This window comes from Phalangium opilio, unplaced genomic scaffold, assembly GCF_054372755.1.
Source record: "Phalangium opilio isolate 3A_F unplaced genomic scaffold, DU_Popi_V2 ptg000013l_1, whole genome shotgun sequence".
NCBI lineage: Eukaryota > Metazoa > Arthropoda > Arachnida > Opiliones > Phalangiidae > Phalangium > Phalangium opilio.
In genome coordinates this window covers 2,330,151-2,343,372 of record NW_028324148.1, presented here as the reverse complement: position 1 = coordinate 2,343,372, position 13,222 = coordinate 2,330,151, and the positions used below count along the sequence as shown (strand labels likewise).

The following is a 13,222-nucleotide window of genomic DNA, read 5'->3' as shown; positions in this document are numbered from 1 at the left end:
CCACACTATGACTTTTTTCGCGTCGCAAGCTACGTAACGCTCGCGCGCGCGGTACGTCACTTCGCTCGGATCGTTTACACTACTGAAATTCGCGCCAAAGCCATGCTCGCAAGGTCTTGCAAACCTCGCGAAAATCTTTGGCGTGTCAAAGATTTTCGCAAGGATTGCAGCCTCGCAGCCAATCAGAGGTCTCCTGGTTGGCGCAGACGCCGTGTATTCGAGATATTTTCACGAAAACAAATATGTCTCCAGTTAATAGGCCTAGTGTTTCTCGTAAACGAGTGGAAATCAACAACTATTTTCGTTTTTATTAATAAAAATAAAAATAGAAATTAATAGAAATTTCACGAGAAGAAGGATATGGGTTCGCGAAGTTTTTGCAGAGAGAAAGAGTTGGTAATTACCATCATTTAATTCCAAAACTTCAGTGATATAAAGAGCTTTATGATGATTCCCTATATGTTCAATATTGTTGACTAACCCCCTTTGATTATTTATTAAGGTCTAAAGTTAACCCGGATATAATATTCAGCCAATGAAGCTCTCGGATATGCTGCGAAGTTTGTCAAAACGATGGCGTATACCTTAGCGAATTTCTATAGTGTAAACGATCCGTGCGAAGCGACGTACCGCGCGCGCGAGCGTTACGTAGCTTGCGACGCGAAAAAAAGCCATAGTGTGGACTAACCTTTAGGCTTACGTGATAACCACTACACCATAGATACGTAGCAATACTGAGTTTTCCGAGAGATCTAGCTTATTTTTATGCCCAATCACGATGGACAAAACATGTATCTACCTGGGCTCGAACCTGGGACCTTCCGCGTGTTAGCTGGACGTGATAACCACCATCCCATAGATACTTAGTAATATTGAGTTTTCCAAGAGACCTAGCTTTTTTTAATGTCCTATATCGATGGTCAAAATGTGTATTGACCAGGGCTCGAACCTGGGACCTTACGCGTGTGAAGTGGACGTGATAACCACTACAACATTGATACGTAGTAATGTTGAAACTTGCAAGAGACCTAGCTTTTTTTGCCCAATCACGATGGTCAAAATATGTATCTACCAGGGCTCGAACCTGGGACCTTCCGCGTGTCAGTCGGACGTGATAACCACTACACCATAGTTAGGCAATGAGTTTTCCAAGAGACCTAGCTTATTGTTATGCCCAATCACGATGGTCAAAATATGTATCTACCAGGGCTCGAAACTGTGACCTTCCGCAAATCACGATGGACAAAATATGCATCTACCAGGGCTCGAACCTGGGACCTTCCGCGTGTTAGCCGGACGTGATAACCACTATCCAATAGATATTTAGTAATATTGAGTTTTCCAAGAGACCTAGCTTTTTTTAATGTCCTATATCGATGGTCAAAATGTGTATCTACCAGGGCTCGAACCTGGGACCTTCTGCGCGTAAAGCGGACGTGATAACCACTACACCATAGTTAGGTAGTTATAATGAGTTTTCCAAGAGACCTAGCTTATTGTTATGGCCTATCACGATGGTCAAAATATGTATCTACCAGGGCTTGAACCTGGGACATTCCGCGCGTCAAGCGGACGTGATAACCACTACACCATAGTTAGGTAGTTATAATGAGTTTTTCAAGAGACCTAGCTTATTGTTATGCCCAATAACGATGGTCAAAATATGTATCTACCAGGGCTCGAAACTGGGACCTTCCGCAAATCACGATGGACAAAATATGTATCTACCAGGGCTCGAACCTGGGACATTCCGCGTATTAGGAGGACGTGATAACCACTACACCATAGAAACGTAGTAATACTGAGTTTTCCGAAAGATCTACCTTATTTTTATGCCCAATCACGATGGACAAAATATGTATCTACCAGCGCTCGAACCTGTGACCTTCCACGTATTAGGCGGACGTGATAACCACTACACCATATATACGTTGTAATTCTAAAATTTCCGAGAGATCTACCTTATTTTTATGCCCAATCACGATGGGCAAAACATGTATCTACCAGGGTTCGAACCTGGGATCTTCCGCGTGTAAAGCGGACGTGATAACCACTACGCCATAGTTAGGTAGTTGTAATGTGTTTTCCAAGAGACCTAGCTTATTGTTATGCCCAATCACGATGTTCAAAATATGGATCTACCAGGGCTCGAACCTGGGACCTTCCGCAAATCACGATGGACAATATATGTATCTACCAGGGCTGGAACCTGGGACATTCCGCGTGTTAGGCGGACGTGATCACCACTACACCATATATACGTAGTAATACAGAGTTTTCCGAGAGATCTAGCTTATTTTTATGCCCAATCACGATGGTCAAAATATGTATCTACCAGGGCTCGAAACTGGGACATTCCGCGTGTTAGGCGGACGTGATCAGCACCACACCATATATACGTAGTAATACAGAGTTTTCCGACAGATCTAGCTTATTTTTATGCCCAATCACGATGGTCAAAACATGTATCTACCAGGGCTCGAAACTGGGACCCTCCGCAAATCACGATGGACAAAATATGTATCTACCAGGGCTGGAACCTGGGACATTCCGCGTGTTAGGCGGACGTGATCACCACTACCCCATAGATACGTAGTAAAACTGAGTTTTCCAAGAGACCTAGCTTATTTTTATGCCTAATCACGATGGTCAAAATTTGTATCTTATGGGCCTCGAACCTGGGACCTTCCGCGTGTTAGCCGGACGTGATAACCACTTTCCTACAGATACTTAGTAATATTGAGTTTTCCAAGAGACCTAGCTTTATTTAATGTCCTATATCGATGGTCAAAACGTGTTTCTACCAGGGCTCGAACCTGGGACCTTCCGCAAATCACGATGGACAAAATATATATCTACCATGTCTCGAACCTTGGACCTTCCGCGTGTAAAACGGACGTGATAACCACTACACCATAGATACGTAGTAATACTGAGCTTTCCAAGAGACCTAGCTTTTTTGTGTCCTATCACGATGGTCAAAATATGTATCTACCAGTGCTCGAGCCTGGGACCTTCTGCGTGTTAGGCGGACGTGATAAACACTACACCATATATACGTAGTAATACTGAGTTTTCCGAGAGATCTAGCTTATTTTTATGCCCAATTACGATGGACAAAACATGTATCTACCATGGCTCGAACCTGGGACATTCCGCGTGTGAAGCGGACGTGATAACCACTACACTATGGATACGAAGTAAAACTGAGTTTTCCAAGAGACCTAGCTTATTTTTATGCCTAATCACGATGGGCAAAATATGTATCTACCAGGGCTCGAACCTGGAACCTTCCGCGTGTTAGCCGGACGTGATAACCACTTTCCCATAGATATTTAGCAACCTTAAGTTTTCCAAGAGACCTAGCTTTTTTTAATGCCTATATCGATGATCAAAACGTGTATCTACCAGGGCTAGAACCTGGGACCTTCCGCGTGTGAAGCGGACGTGATAACAACTACACCATAGATACGTAGTAATGCTGAGTTTTCCAAGAGACCTAGCTTTTTTATGTCCTATCACGATGGTCAAAATATGTATCTACCAGGGCTCGAACCTGGAACCTTCCGCGTGTGAATCGGACGTGATAACCACTACACCATAGTTAGGTAGTTATAATGAGTTTTCCAAGAGACCTAGCTTATTGTTATGCCCAATCACGATGGTCAAAATATGTATCTACCAGGGCTCGAAACTGGGACCTTCCGCAAATCACGATGGACAAAATATGTATATACCAGGGCTGGAACCTGGGACATTCCGCATGTTAGGCGGACGTGATCACCACTACACCATATATACGTAGTAATACCAGGGTTGTTTGATTTAAATCAGTTTGATTTAAATCACTGATTTAAATCATGATTTAAATCAAGAGTTTTTTTAAAAAAATCATTTGATTTAAATCAAGAATATATTTTTATTTTTAAAAAATGTTTTCTAAGTATCCAAGAAGCAGTTTAAGAAACTCGAGAAGAAACTTAACTAGAAAAGACCTAAAATTAAAAATAATCATGGTTTTGGTATATTTGAATGTTAGTTTTTCCCAGAAGTCCAGTTTGTCTTGCTGGAAAGGCTAGGAAATGAGATAGCAGTCAAGCTAGTCTTTTTATACAAGCATATGAATTTTAATAATATCCAATAGCTGCTTAAATGTCATGATTATTTTGCTTTTGGTTAATTTTGACTCAAAAGTTTTCATGTTGGTAATTTATTACCTATTAGTTCAATAAAAATCAAAAAAATCAAATAAATCAATTAAAATCAAAAAAATCCGATTTAAATCAAAAAAATCAACAACCCTGATCGTGATTGGGCATAAAAATTAGCTAGATCTCTCGTAAAACTCGGTATTACTACGTATATATGGTGTAGTGGTTATCACGTCCGCCTAACACGTGGAAGGTCCCAGGTTCGAGCCCTGGTAGATACATATTTTGTCCATCGTGATTGGGCATAAAAAAGCTAGGTCTCTTGGAAAACTCAGCATTACTGCGTATCTATGGTGTAGTGGTTATCACGTCCGCTTTACACGCGGAAGGTCCCAGGTTCGAGCCCTGGTAGATACATATTTTGACGATCGTGATAGGACATAAAAAAGCTAGGTCTCTTGGAAAACTCAGTATTACTACGTTTCTATGGTGTAGTGGTTATCACGTCCGGCTAATATGCGGAAGGTCGCAGGTTCGAGGCCAGTAAGATACATGTTTTGACCATCGTGATTAGGCATAAAAATAAGCTAGGTCTCTTGGAAAACTCAGTTTTGCTACGTATCTATAGTGTAGTGGTTATCACGTCCGCTTTACACGCGGATTGTCCCAGGTTCGAGCTCTGGTAGATACATGTTTTGTCCATCGTGATTGGGCATAAAAATAAGCTAGATCTCTCGGAAAACACACTATTACTACGTATCTATGATGTAGTGGTAATCAAGTCCGCCTAGCACGCGGAATTACCCAGGTTCGAAACCTGGTAGATACATATTTTAACCATCGTGATTGGGCATAACAATAAGCTAGGTCTCTTGGAAAACTCATTATAACTACCTAACTATGGTGTAGTGGTTATCACGTCCACCTGACACGCGGAAGGTCCCAGGTTCGAGCCCTGGTAGATACATGTTTTGTCCATCGTGATTGGGCATAAACATAAGCTAGATCTCTCGGAAAACTCAGTATTTCTACGTATCTATGGTGTAGTGGTTATCACGTCCGCCCAAACACGCGGAAGGTCCCAGGTTCGAGCCCTGGTAGATACATATTTTGTCCATCGTGATTGGGCATAAATATAAGCTTGATCTCTCGGAAAACTCAGTATTACTACGTATCTATGGTGTGGTGGTTATCACGTCCGCTTTACACGCGGAAGGTCCCAGGTTCGAGCCCTGTTTGATACATGTTTTGTCCATCGTGATTGGGCATAAAAATTAGCTAGATCTCTCGGAAAACTCAGTATTACTACGTTTATATGGTGTAGTGGTTATCACGTCCGCCTAACACGTGGAAGGTGCCAGGTTCGAGCCCTGGTAGATACATATTTTGTCCATCGTGATTGGGCATAAAAAAAGCTAGGTCTCTTGGAAAACTCAGCATTAGTACGTATCTATGGTGTAGTGGTTATCACGTCCGCTTAATACGCGGAAGGTCCCAAGTTCGAGTGCTGGTAGATACATGTTTTGTCCATCGTGATTGGGCATAAAAAAGCTAGGTCTCTTGGAAATTGCGACATAACTACGTATCTATGGTGTAGTGGTTATCACGTCCGCCTAACACGCGGAAGGTCCCAGGTTCGAGCCCTGGTAGATACATATTTTGTCCATCGTGATTGGGCATAAAAATAAGCTAGATCTCTCGGAAAACTCAGTATTGCTACGTTTCTGTGGTGTAGTGGTTATCACGTCCGCTTTACACGCGGAAGGTCCCATATTCGAGCCCTGGTAGATACATGTTTTGTCCATCGTGATTGGGCATAAATATAAGCTAGATCTCTCGGAAAACTCAGTATTACTACGTATCTATGTTGTAGTGGTTATCACGTCCGCTTCACACGCGGAAGGTCCCAGGTTCGAGCCCTGGTAGATACATATTTTGTCCATCGTGATTGGGCATAAAAAAGCTAGGTCTCTTGGAAATTTCAGCATTACTACGTATCTATGTTGTAGTGGTTAACACGTCCGCTTCACACGCGGAAGGTCCCAGGTTCGAGCCCTGGTAGATACACATTTTGACCATCGATATAGGACATTAAAAAAAGCTAGGTCTCTTGGAAAACTCAATATTACTAAGTGTCTATGGGAAAGTGGTTATCACGTCCGGCTAACACGCGGAAGGTCCAAGATTCGACGCCCATAAGATACATGTATTGACCATCGTGATTAGGCATAAAAATATGCTAGGTCTCTTTGAAAACTCAAGTATACTACGTAGCTATAGTGTAGTGGTTATCACGTCCGCTTTACACGCGGAAGGTCCCAGGTACGAGCCCTGGTAGATACATGTTTTGTCCATCGTGATTTGGCATAAAAATTAGCTAGATCTCTCGGAAAACTCAGTATTACTACGTATATATGGTGTAGTGGTTGTCAAGTCCGCCTAACACGTGGAAGGTGCCAGGTTCGAGCCCTGGTAGATACATATTTTGTCCATCGTGATTGGGCATAAAAATAAGCTAGATCTCTCGGAAAACACAGTATTACTACGTATCTATGGTGTAGTGGTAATCAAGTCCGCCTAGCACGCGGAATGTCCCAGGTTCGAAACCTGGTAGATACATATTTTAACCATCGTGATTGGGCATAACAATAAGCTAGGTCTCTTGGAAAACTCATTATAACTACCTAACTATGGTGTAGTGGTTATCACGTCCACCTGACACGCGGAAGGTCCCAGGTTCGAGCCCTGGTAGATACATGTTTTGTCCATCGTGATTGGGCATAAACATAAGCTAGATCTCTCGGAAAACTCATTATTTCTACGTATCTATGGTGTAGTGGTTATCACGTCCGCCTAACACGCGGAAGGTCCCAGGTTCGAGCCCTGGTAGATACATAGTTTGTCCATCGTGATTGGGCATAAATATAAGCTAGATCTCTCGGAAAACTCAGTATTACTACGTATCTATGGTGTAGTGGTTATCACGTCCGCTTTACAGGCGGAAGGTCCCAGGTTCGAGCCCTGTTTGATACATGTTTTGTCCATCGTGATTGGGCATAAAAATTAGCTAGATCTCTCGGAAAACTCAGTATTACTACGTATATATGGTGTAGTGGTTATCACGTCCGCCTAACACGTGGAAGGTGCCAGGTTCGAGCCCTGGTAGATACATATTTTGTCCATCGTGATTGGGCATAAAAAAAGCTAGGTCTCTTGGAAAACTCAGCATTACTACGTATCTATAATGTAGTGGTTATCACGTCCGCTTCACACGCGGAAGGTCCCAGGTTCGAGCCCTGGTAGATACATATTTTGTCCATCGTGATTGGGCATAAAAAAGCTAGGTCTCTTGGAAATTTCAACATAACTACGTATCTATGGTGTAGTGGTTATCACGTCCGCTTCACACGCGGAAGGTCTCAGGTTCGAGCCCTGGTAGATACATATTTTGTCCATCGTGATTGGGCATATAAAAGCTAGGTCTCTTGGAAAACTCAGTATCACTACGTATCTATGGTGTGTTGGTTATCACGTCCGCCTAACACGCGAAAGGTCCCAGGTTCGAGTCCTGGTAGATACATATTTTGTCCATCGTGATTGGGCATAATAAAAGCTAGGTCTCTTGGAAAACTCAGCATTACTACGTATCTATAATGTAGTGGTTATCACGTCCGCTTCACACGCGGAAGGTCCCAGGTTCGAGCCCTGGTAGATACATATTTTGTCCATCGTGATTGGGCATAAAAAAGCTAGGTCTTTTGGAAATTTCAACATAACTACGTATCTATGGTGTAGTGGTTATCACGTCCGCTTCACACGCGGAAGGTCCCAGGTTCGAGCCCTGGTAGATACATATTTTGTCCATCGTGATTGGGCATATAAAAGCTAGGTCTCTTGGAAAACTCAGAACCACTACGTATCTATGGTGTGTTGGTTATCACGTCCGCCTAACACGCGAAAGGTCCCAGGTTCGAGTCCTGGTAGATACATATTTTGTCCATCGTGATTGGGCATAAAAAAGCTAGGTCTCTTGGAAATTTCAACGTAACTACGTATCTATGGTGTTGTGGTTATCACGTCCGCTTCACACGCGGAAGGTCCCAGGTTCGAGCCCCGGTAGATACATGTTTTGTCCATCGTGATTGGGCATAAATATAAGCTAGATCTCTCGGAAAAATCAGTATTACTACGTATCTATGGTGTAGTGGTTATCACGTCCGCTTTTCACGCGGAAGGTCCCAGGTTCGAGCCCTGGTAGATACATATTTTGTCCATCGTGATTGGGCATAAAAAAGCTAGGTCTCTTGGAAATTTCAGCATTAATACGTATCTATGTTGTAGTGGTTAACACGTCCGCTTCACACGCGGAAGGTCCCAGGTTCGAGCCCTGGTGGATACACATTTTGACCATCGATATAGGACATTAAAAAAAGCTAGGTCTCTTGGAAAACTCAATATTACTAAGTGTCTATGGGAAAGTGGTTATCACGTCCGGCTAACTCGCGGAAGGTCCAAGGTTCGACGCCCATAAGATACATGTTTTGACCATCGTGATTAGGCATTAAAAAGGTAGGTCTCTTGGAAATTTCAACATAACTACGTATCTATGGGGTAGTGGTTATCACGTCCGCTTCACACGCGTAAGGTCCCAGGTTCGAGCCCTGGTAGATACATATTTTGTCCATCGGGATTGGGCATAAAAAAGCTAGGTCTCTTGGAAAACTCAGTATCACTACGTATCTATGGTGTAGTGGTTATCACGTCCGCCTAACACGCGGAAGGTCCCAGGTTCGAGCCCTGGTAGATACATGTTTTGTCCATCGTGATTTGGCATAAAAATTAGCTAGATCTCTCGGAAAACTCAGTATTACTACGTATATATGGTGTAGTGGTTATCAAGTCCGCCTAACACGTGGAAGGTGCCAGGTTCGAGCCCTGGTAGATATATATTTTGTCCATCGTGATTGGGCATAAAAATAAGCTAGATCTCTCGGAAAACACAGTATTACTACGTATCTATGGTGTAGTGGTAATCAAGTCCGCCTAGCACGCGGAATGTCCCAGGTTCGAAACCTGGTAGATACATATTTTAACCATCGTGATTGGGCATAACAATAAGCTAGGTCTCTTGGAAAACTCATTATAACTACCTAACTATAATGTAGTGGTTATCACGTCCGCTTCACACGCGGAAGGTCCCAGGTTCGAGCCCTGGTAGATACATGTTTTGTCCATCGTGATTGGGCATAAACATAAGCTAGATCTCTCGGAAAACTCAGTATTTCTACGTATCTATGGTGTAGTGGTTATCACGTCCGCCTAACACGCGGAAGGTCCCAGGTTCGAGCCCTGGTAGATACATATTTTGTCCATCGTGATTGGGCATAAATATAAGCTAGATCTCTCGGAAAACTCAGTATTACTACGTATCTATGGTGTAGTGGTTATCACGTCCGCTTTACACGCGGAAGGTCCCAGGTTCGAGCCCTGTTTGATACATGTTTTGTCCATCGTGATTGGGCATAAAAATAAGCTAGATCTCTCGGAAAACACAGTATTACTACGTATCTAGGGTGTAGTGGTAATCAAGTCCGCCGAGCACGCGGAATGTCCCAGGTTCGAAGCCTGGTAGATACATATTTTAACCATCGTGATTCGGCATAACAATAAGCTAGGTCTCTTGGAAAACTCAGTATCACTACGTATCTATGGTGTGTTGGTTATCACGTCCGCCTAACACGCGAAAGGTCCCAGGTTCGAGTCCTGGTAGATACATATTTTGTCCATCGTGATTGGGCATAAAAAAGCTAGGTCTCTTGGAAATTTCAACGTAACTACGTATCTATGGTGTTGTGGTTATCACGTCCGCTTCACACGCGGAAGGTCCCAGGTTCGAGCCCCGGTAGATACATGTTTTGTCCATCGTGATTGGGCATAAATATAAGCTAGATCTCTCGGAAAAGTCAGTATTACTACGTATCTATGGTGTAGTGGTTATCACGTCCGCTTTTCACGCGGAAGGTCCCAGGTTCGAGCCCTGGTAGATACATATTTTGTCCATCGTGATTGGGCATAAAAAAGCTAGGTCTCTTGGAAATTTCAGCATTAATACGTATCTATGTTGTAGTGGTTAACACGTCCGCTTCACACGCGGAAGGTCCCAGGTTCGAGCCCTGGTGGATACACATTTTGACCATCGATATAGGACATTAAAAAAAGCTAGGTCTCTTGGAAAACTCAATATTACTAAGTGTCTATGGGAAAGTGGTTATCACGTCCGGCTAACACGCGGAAGGTCCAAGGTTCGACGCCCATAAGATACATGTTTTGACCATCGTGATTAGGCATTAAAAAGGTAGGTCTCTTGGAAATTTCAACATAACTACGTATCTATGGGGTAGTGGTTATCACGTCCGCTTCACACGCGTAAGGTCCCAGGTTCGAGCCCTGGTAGATACATATTTTGTCCATCGGGATTGGGCATAAAAAAGCTAGGTCTCTTGGAAAACTCAGTATCACTACGTATCTATGGTGTAGTGGTTATCACGTCCGCCTAACACGCGGAAGGTCCCAGGTTCGAGCCCTGGTAGATACATGTTTTGTCCATCGTGATTTGGCATAAAAATTAGCTAGATCTCTCGGAAAACTCAGTATTACTACGTATATATGGTGTAGTGGTTATCAAGTCCGCCTAACACGTGGAAGGTGCCAGGTTCGAGCCCTGGTAGATATATATTTTGTCCATCGTGATTGGGCATAAAAATAAGCTAGATCTCTCGGAAAACACAGTATTACTACGTATCTATGGTGTAGTGGTAATCAAGTCCGCCTAGCACGCGGAATGTCCCAGGTTCGAAACCTGGTAGATACATATTTTAACCATCGTGATTGGGCATAACAATAAGCTAGGTCTCTTGGAAAACTCATTATAACTACCTAACTATAATGTAGTGGTTATCACGTCCGCTTCACACGCGGAAGGTCCCAGGTTCGAGCCCTGGTAGATACATGTTTTGTCCATCGTGATTGGGCATAAACATAAGCTAGATCTCTCGGAAAACTCAGTATTTCTACGTATCTATGGTGTAGTGGTTATCACGTCCGCCTAACACGCGGAAGGTCCCAGGTTCGAGCCCTGGTAGATACATATTTTGTCCATCGTGATTGGGCATAAATATAAGCTAGATCTCTCGGAAAACTCAGTATTACTACGTATCTATGGTGTAGTGGTTATCACGTCCGCTTTACACGCGGAAGGTCCCAGGTTCGAGCCCTGTTTGATACATGTTTTGTCCATCGTGATTGGGCATAAAAATAAGCTAGATCTCTCGGAAAACACAGTATTACTACGTATCTAGGGTGTAGTGGTAATCAAGTCCGCCTAGCACGCGGAATGTCCCAGGTTCGAAGCCTGGTAGATACATATTTTAACCATCGTGATTGGGCATAACAATAAGCTAGGTCTCTTGGAAAACTCATTATAACTACCTAACTATGGTGTAGTGGTTATCACGTCCACCTGACACGCGGAAGGTCCCAGGTTCGAGCCCTGGTAGATACATGTTTTGTCCATCGTGATTGGGCATAAACATAAGCTAGATCTCTCGGAAAACTCAGTATTTCTACGTATCTATGGTGTAGTGGTTATCACGTCCGCCTAACACGCGGAAGGTCCCAGGTTCGAGCCCTGGTAGATACATATTTTGTCCATCGTGATTGGGCATAAATATAAGCTAGATCTCTCGGAAAACTCAGTATTACTACGTATCTATGGTGTAGTGGTTATCACTTCCGCTTTACACGCGGAAGGTCCCAGGTTCGAGCCCTGTTTGATACATGTTTTGTCCATCGTGATTGGGCATAAAAATTAGCTAGATCTCTCGGAAAACTCAGAATTACTACGTATATATGGTGTAGTGGTTATCACGTCCGCCTAACACGTGGAAGGTGCCAGGTTCGAGCCCTGGTAGATACATATTTTGTCCATCGTGATTGGGCATAAAAAAGCTAGGTCTCTTGGAAAACTCAGCATTACTACGTATCTATAATGTAGTGGTTATCACGTCCGCTTCACACGCGGAAGGTCCCAGGTTCGAGCCCTGGTAGATACATATTTTGTCCATCGTGATTGGGCATAAAAAAGCTAAGTCTCTTGGCAATTTCAACATAACTACGTATCTATGGTGTAGTGGTTATCACGTCCGCTTCACACGCGGAAGGTCCCAGGTTCGAGCCCTGGTAGATACATATTTTGTCCATCGTGATTGGGCATAAAAAAGCTAGGTCTCTTGGAAAACTCAGTATCACAACGTATCTATGGTGTGTTGGTTATCACGTCCACCTAACACGCGAAAGGTCCCAGGTTCGAGTCCTGGTAGATACATATTTTGTCCATCGTGATTGGGCATAAAAAAGCTAGGTCTCTTGGAAATTTCAACGTAACTACGTATATATGGTGTTGTGGTTATCACGTCCGCTTCACACGCGGAAGGTCCCAGGTTCGAGCCCCGGTAGATACATGTTTTGTCCATCGTGATTGGGCATAAATATAAGCTAGATCTCTCGGAAAAGTCAGTATTACTACGTATCTATGGTGTAGTGGTTATCACGTCCGCTTTTCACGCGGAAGGTCCCAGGTTCGAGCCCTGGTAGATACATATTTTGTCCATCTTGATTGGGCATAAAAAAGCTAGGTCTCTTGGAAATTTCAGCACTAATACGTATCTATGTTGTAGTGGTTAACACGTCCGCTTCACACGCGGAAGGTCCCAGGTTCGAGCCCTGGTGGATACACATTTTGACCATCGATATAGGACATTAAAAAAAGCTAGGTCTCTTGGAAAACTCAATATTACTAAGTGTCTATGGGAAAGTGGTTATCACGTCCGGCTAACACGCGGAAGGTCCAAGGTTCGACGCCCATAAGATACATGTTTTGACCATCGTGATTAGGCATAAAAAAGCTAGGTCTCTTGGAAATTTCAACATAACTACGTATCTATGGGGTAGTGGTTATCACGTCCGCTTCACACGCGGAAGGTCCCAGGTTCGAGCCCTGGTAGATACATATT

At 43.4% G+C, this 13,222-nt stretch overlaps 42 non-coding genes across 42 annotated transcripts; 37 read left to right on the top strand and 5 right to left on the bottom strand.

Moving 5' to 3' along the window:
• Nucleotides 1-1,063: 1,063 nt before the first annotated feature.
• TRNAV-GAC (transfer RNA valine (anticodon GAC)) lies at nt 1,064-1,138 on the bottom strand. Its single transcript has one exon. It is a non-coding gene; the product is annotated as a tRNA-Val (tRNA).
• Nucleotides 1,139-1,526: 388 nt separating this feature from the next.
• Nucleotides 1,527-1,596, bottom strand: TRNAV-GAC (transfer RNA valine (anticodon GAC)). The gene has a single exon. It is a non-coding gene; the product is annotated as a tRNA-Val (tRNA).
• Nucleotides 1,597-1,719: 123 nt separating this feature from the next.
• On the bottom strand, nt 1,720-1,792 carry TRNAI-AAU (transfer RNA isoleucine (anticodon AAU)). Its single transcript has one exon. It is a non-coding gene; the product is annotated as a tRNA-Ile (tRNA).
• A 1,332-nt stretch (nt 1,793-3,124) lies between these two features.
• On the bottom strand, nt 3,125-3,197 carry TRNAV-CAC (transfer RNA valine (anticodon CAC)). Its single transcript has one exon. It is a non-coding gene; the product is annotated as a tRNA-Val (tRNA).
• A 202-nt stretch (nt 3,198-3,399) lies between these two features.
• Nucleotides 3,400-3,472, bottom strand: TRNAV-CAC (transfer RNA valine (anticodon CAC)). Its single transcript has one exon. It is a non-coding gene; the product is annotated as a tRNA-Val (tRNA).
• Nucleotides 3,473-4,495: 1,023 nt separating this feature from the next.
• On the top strand, nt 4,496-4,568 carry TRNAV-UAC (transfer RNA valine (anticodon UAC)). Its single transcript has one exon. It is a non-coding gene; the product is annotated as a tRNA-Val (tRNA).
• A 339-nt stretch (nt 4,569-4,907) lies between these two features.
• TRNAA-AGC (transfer RNA alanine (anticodon AGC)) lies at nt 4,908-4,980 on the top strand. The gene has a single exon. It is a non-coding gene; the product is annotated as a tRNA-Ala (tRNA).
• A 68-nt stretch (nt 4,981-5,048) lies between these two features.
• TRNAV-GAC (transfer RNA valine (anticodon GAC)) lies at nt 5,049-5,118 on the top strand. The gene has a single exon. It is a non-coding gene; the product is annotated as a tRNA-Val (tRNA).
• Nucleotides 5,119-5,597: 479 nt separating this feature from the next.
• On the top strand, nt 5,598-5,670 carry TRNAI-AAU (transfer RNA isoleucine (anticodon AAU)). The gene has a single exon. It is a non-coding gene; the product is annotated as a tRNA-Ile (tRNA).
• A 63-nt stretch (nt 5,671-5,733) lies between these two features.
• On the top strand, nt 5,734-5,806 carry TRNAV-AAC (transfer RNA valine (anticodon AAC)). The gene has a single exon. It is a non-coding gene; the product is annotated as a tRNA-Val (tRNA).
• A 203-nt stretch (nt 5,807-6,009) lies between these two features.
• On the top strand, nt 6,010-6,082 carry TRNAV-CAC (transfer RNA valine (anticodon CAC)). Its single transcript has one exon. It is a non-coding gene; the product is annotated as a tRNA-Val (tRNA).
• Nucleotides 6,083-6,145: 63 nt separating this feature from the next.
• TRNAV-CAC (transfer RNA valine (anticodon CAC)) lies at nt 6,146-6,218 on the top strand. Its single transcript has one exon. It is a non-coding gene; the product is annotated as a tRNA-Val (tRNA).
• Nucleotides 6,219-6,697: 479 nt separating this feature from the next.
• On the top strand, nt 6,698-6,770 carry TRNAA-AGC (transfer RNA alanine (anticodon AGC)). The gene has a single exon. It is a non-coding gene; the product is annotated as a tRNA-Ala (tRNA).
• A 68-nt stretch (nt 6,771-6,838) lies between these two features.
• Nucleotides 6,839-6,908, top strand: TRNAV-GAC (transfer RNA valine (anticodon GAC)). The gene has a single exon. It is a non-coding gene; the product is annotated as a tRNA-Val (tRNA).
• Nucleotides 6,909-6,973: 65 nt separating this feature from the next.
• Nucleotides 6,974-7,046, top strand: TRNAV-AAC (transfer RNA valine (anticodon AAC)). The gene has a single exon. It is a non-coding gene; the product is annotated as a tRNA-Val (tRNA).
• A 340-nt stretch (nt 7,047-7,386) lies between these two features.
• Nucleotides 7,387-7,459, top strand: TRNAV-CAC (transfer RNA valine (anticodon CAC)). The gene has a single exon. It is a non-coding gene; the product is annotated as a tRNA-Val (tRNA).
• Nucleotides 7,460-7,522: 63 nt separating this feature from the next.
• Nucleotides 7,523-7,595, top strand: TRNAV-CAC (transfer RNA valine (anticodon CAC)). Its single transcript has one exon. It is a non-coding gene; the product is annotated as a tRNA-Val (tRNA).
• Nucleotides 7,596-7,795: 200 nt separating this feature from the next.
• Nucleotides 7,796-7,868, top strand: TRNAV-CAC (transfer RNA valine (anticodon CAC)). The gene has a single exon. It is a non-coding gene; the product is annotated as a tRNA-Val (tRNA).
• Nucleotides 7,869-7,931: 63 nt separating this feature from the next.
• On the top strand, nt 7,932-8,004 carry TRNAV-CAC (transfer RNA valine (anticodon CAC)). Its single transcript has one exon. It is a non-coding gene; the product is annotated as a tRNA-Val (tRNA).
• A 199-nt stretch (nt 8,005-8,203) lies between these two features.
• Nucleotides 8,204-8,276, top strand: TRNAV-CAC (transfer RNA valine (anticodon CAC)). The gene has a single exon. It is a non-coding gene; the product is annotated as a tRNA-Val (tRNA).
• A 65-nt stretch (nt 8,277-8,341) lies between these two features.
• Nucleotides 8,342-8,414, top strand: TRNAE-UUC (transfer RNA glutamic acid (anticodon UUC)). The gene has a single exon. It is a non-coding gene; the product is annotated as a tRNA-Glu (tRNA).
• A 63-nt stretch (nt 8,415-8,477) lies between these two features.
• On the top strand, nt 8,478-8,550 carry TRNAV-CAC (transfer RNA valine (anticodon CAC)). Its single transcript has one exon. It is a non-coding gene; the product is annotated as a tRNA-Val (tRNA).
• Nucleotides 8,551-8,751: 201 nt separating this feature from the next.
• TRNAV-CAC (transfer RNA valine (anticodon CAC)) lies at nt 8,752-8,824 on the top strand. The gene has a single exon. It is a non-coding gene; the product is annotated as a tRNA-Val (tRNA).
• Nucleotides 8,825-8,887: 63 nt separating this feature from the next.
• Nucleotides 8,888-8,960, top strand: TRNAV-AAC (transfer RNA valine (anticodon AAC)). The gene has a single exon. It is a non-coding gene; the product is annotated as a tRNA-Val (tRNA).
• A 203-nt stretch (nt 8,961-9,163) lies between these two features.
• TRNAA-AGC (transfer RNA alanine (anticodon AGC)) lies at nt 9,164-9,236 on the top strand. Its single transcript has one exon. It is a non-coding gene; the product is annotated as a tRNA-Ala (tRNA).
• A 203-nt stretch (nt 9,237-9,439) lies between these two features.
• On the top strand, nt 9,440-9,512 carry TRNAV-AAC (transfer RNA valine (anticodon AAC)). The gene has a single exon. It is a non-coding gene; the product is annotated as a tRNA-Val (tRNA).
• Nucleotides 9,513-9,577: 65 nt separating this feature from the next.
• TRNAV-UAC (transfer RNA valine (anticodon UAC)) lies at nt 9,578-9,650 on the top strand. Its single transcript has one exon. It is a non-coding gene; the product is annotated as a tRNA-Val (tRNA).
• A 339-nt stretch (nt 9,651-9,989) lies between these two features.
• Nucleotides 9,990-10,062, top strand: TRNAV-CAC (transfer RNA valine (anticodon CAC)). Its single transcript has one exon. It is a non-coding gene; the product is annotated as a tRNA-Val (tRNA).
• A 65-nt stretch (nt 10,063-10,127) lies between these two features.
• On the top strand, nt 10,128-10,200 carry TRNAE-UUC (transfer RNA glutamic acid (anticodon UUC)). Its single transcript has one exon. It is a non-coding gene; the product is annotated as a tRNA-Glu (tRNA).
• A 63-nt stretch (nt 10,201-10,263) lies between these two features.
• TRNAV-CAC (transfer RNA valine (anticodon CAC)) lies at nt 10,264-10,336 on the top strand. The gene has a single exon. It is a non-coding gene; the product is annotated as a tRNA-Val (tRNA).
• Nucleotides 10,337-10,537: 201 nt separating this feature from the next.
• TRNAV-CAC (transfer RNA valine (anticodon CAC)) lies at nt 10,538-10,610 on the top strand. Its single transcript has one exon. It is a non-coding gene; the product is annotated as a tRNA-Val (tRNA).
• Nucleotides 10,611-10,673: 63 nt separating this feature from the next.
• TRNAV-AAC (transfer RNA valine (anticodon AAC)) lies at nt 10,674-10,746 on the top strand. The gene has a single exon. It is a non-coding gene; the product is annotated as a tRNA-Val (tRNA).
• A 203-nt stretch (nt 10,747-10,949) lies between these two features.
• On the top strand, nt 10,950-11,022 carry TRNAA-AGC (transfer RNA alanine (anticodon AGC)). The gene has a single exon. It is a non-coding gene; the product is annotated as a tRNA-Ala (tRNA).
• Nucleotides 11,023-11,225: 203 nt separating this feature from the next.
• On the top strand, nt 11,226-11,298 carry TRNAV-AAC (transfer RNA valine (anticodon AAC)). Its single transcript has one exon. It is a non-coding gene; the product is annotated as a tRNA-Val (tRNA).
• Nucleotides 11,299-11,363: 65 nt separating this feature from the next.
• Nucleotides 11,364-11,436, top strand: TRNAV-UAC (transfer RNA valine (anticodon UAC)). The gene has a single exon. It is a non-coding gene; the product is annotated as a tRNA-Val (tRNA).
• Nucleotides 11,437-11,642: 206 nt separating this feature from the next.
• On the top strand, nt 11,643-11,712 carry TRNAV-GAC (transfer RNA valine (anticodon GAC)). Its single transcript has one exon. It is a non-coding gene; the product is annotated as a tRNA-Val (tRNA).
• A 65-nt stretch (nt 11,713-11,777) lies between these two features.
• Nucleotides 11,778-11,850, top strand: TRNAV-AAC (transfer RNA valine (anticodon AAC)). The gene has a single exon. It is a non-coding gene; the product is annotated as a tRNA-Val (tRNA).
• Nucleotides 11,851-12,189: 339 nt separating this feature from the next.
• Nucleotides 12,190-12,262, top strand: TRNAV-CAC (transfer RNA valine (anticodon CAC)). Its single transcript has one exon. It is a non-coding gene; the product is annotated as a tRNA-Val (tRNA).
• Nucleotides 12,263-12,325: 63 nt separating this feature from the next.
• On the top strand, nt 12,326-12,398 carry TRNAV-CAC (transfer RNA valine (anticodon CAC)). The gene has a single exon. It is a non-coding gene; the product is annotated as a tRNA-Val (tRNA).
• Nucleotides 12,399-12,735: 337 nt separating this feature from the next.
• On the top strand, nt 12,736-12,808 carry TRNAE-UUC (transfer RNA glutamic acid (anticodon UUC)). Its single transcript has one exon. It is a non-coding gene; the product is annotated as a tRNA-Glu (tRNA).
• A 63-nt stretch (nt 12,809-12,871) lies between these two features.
• Nucleotides 12,872-12,944, top strand: TRNAV-CAC (transfer RNA valine (anticodon CAC)). Its single transcript has one exon. It is a non-coding gene; the product is annotated as a tRNA-Val (tRNA).
• A 201-nt stretch (nt 12,945-13,145) lies between these two features.
• On the top strand, nt 13,146-13,218 carry TRNAV-CAC (transfer RNA valine (anticodon CAC)). The gene has a single exon. It is a non-coding gene; the product is annotated as a tRNA-Val (tRNA).
• The last annotated feature ends 4 nt before the right edge of the window (nt 13,219-13,222 follow it).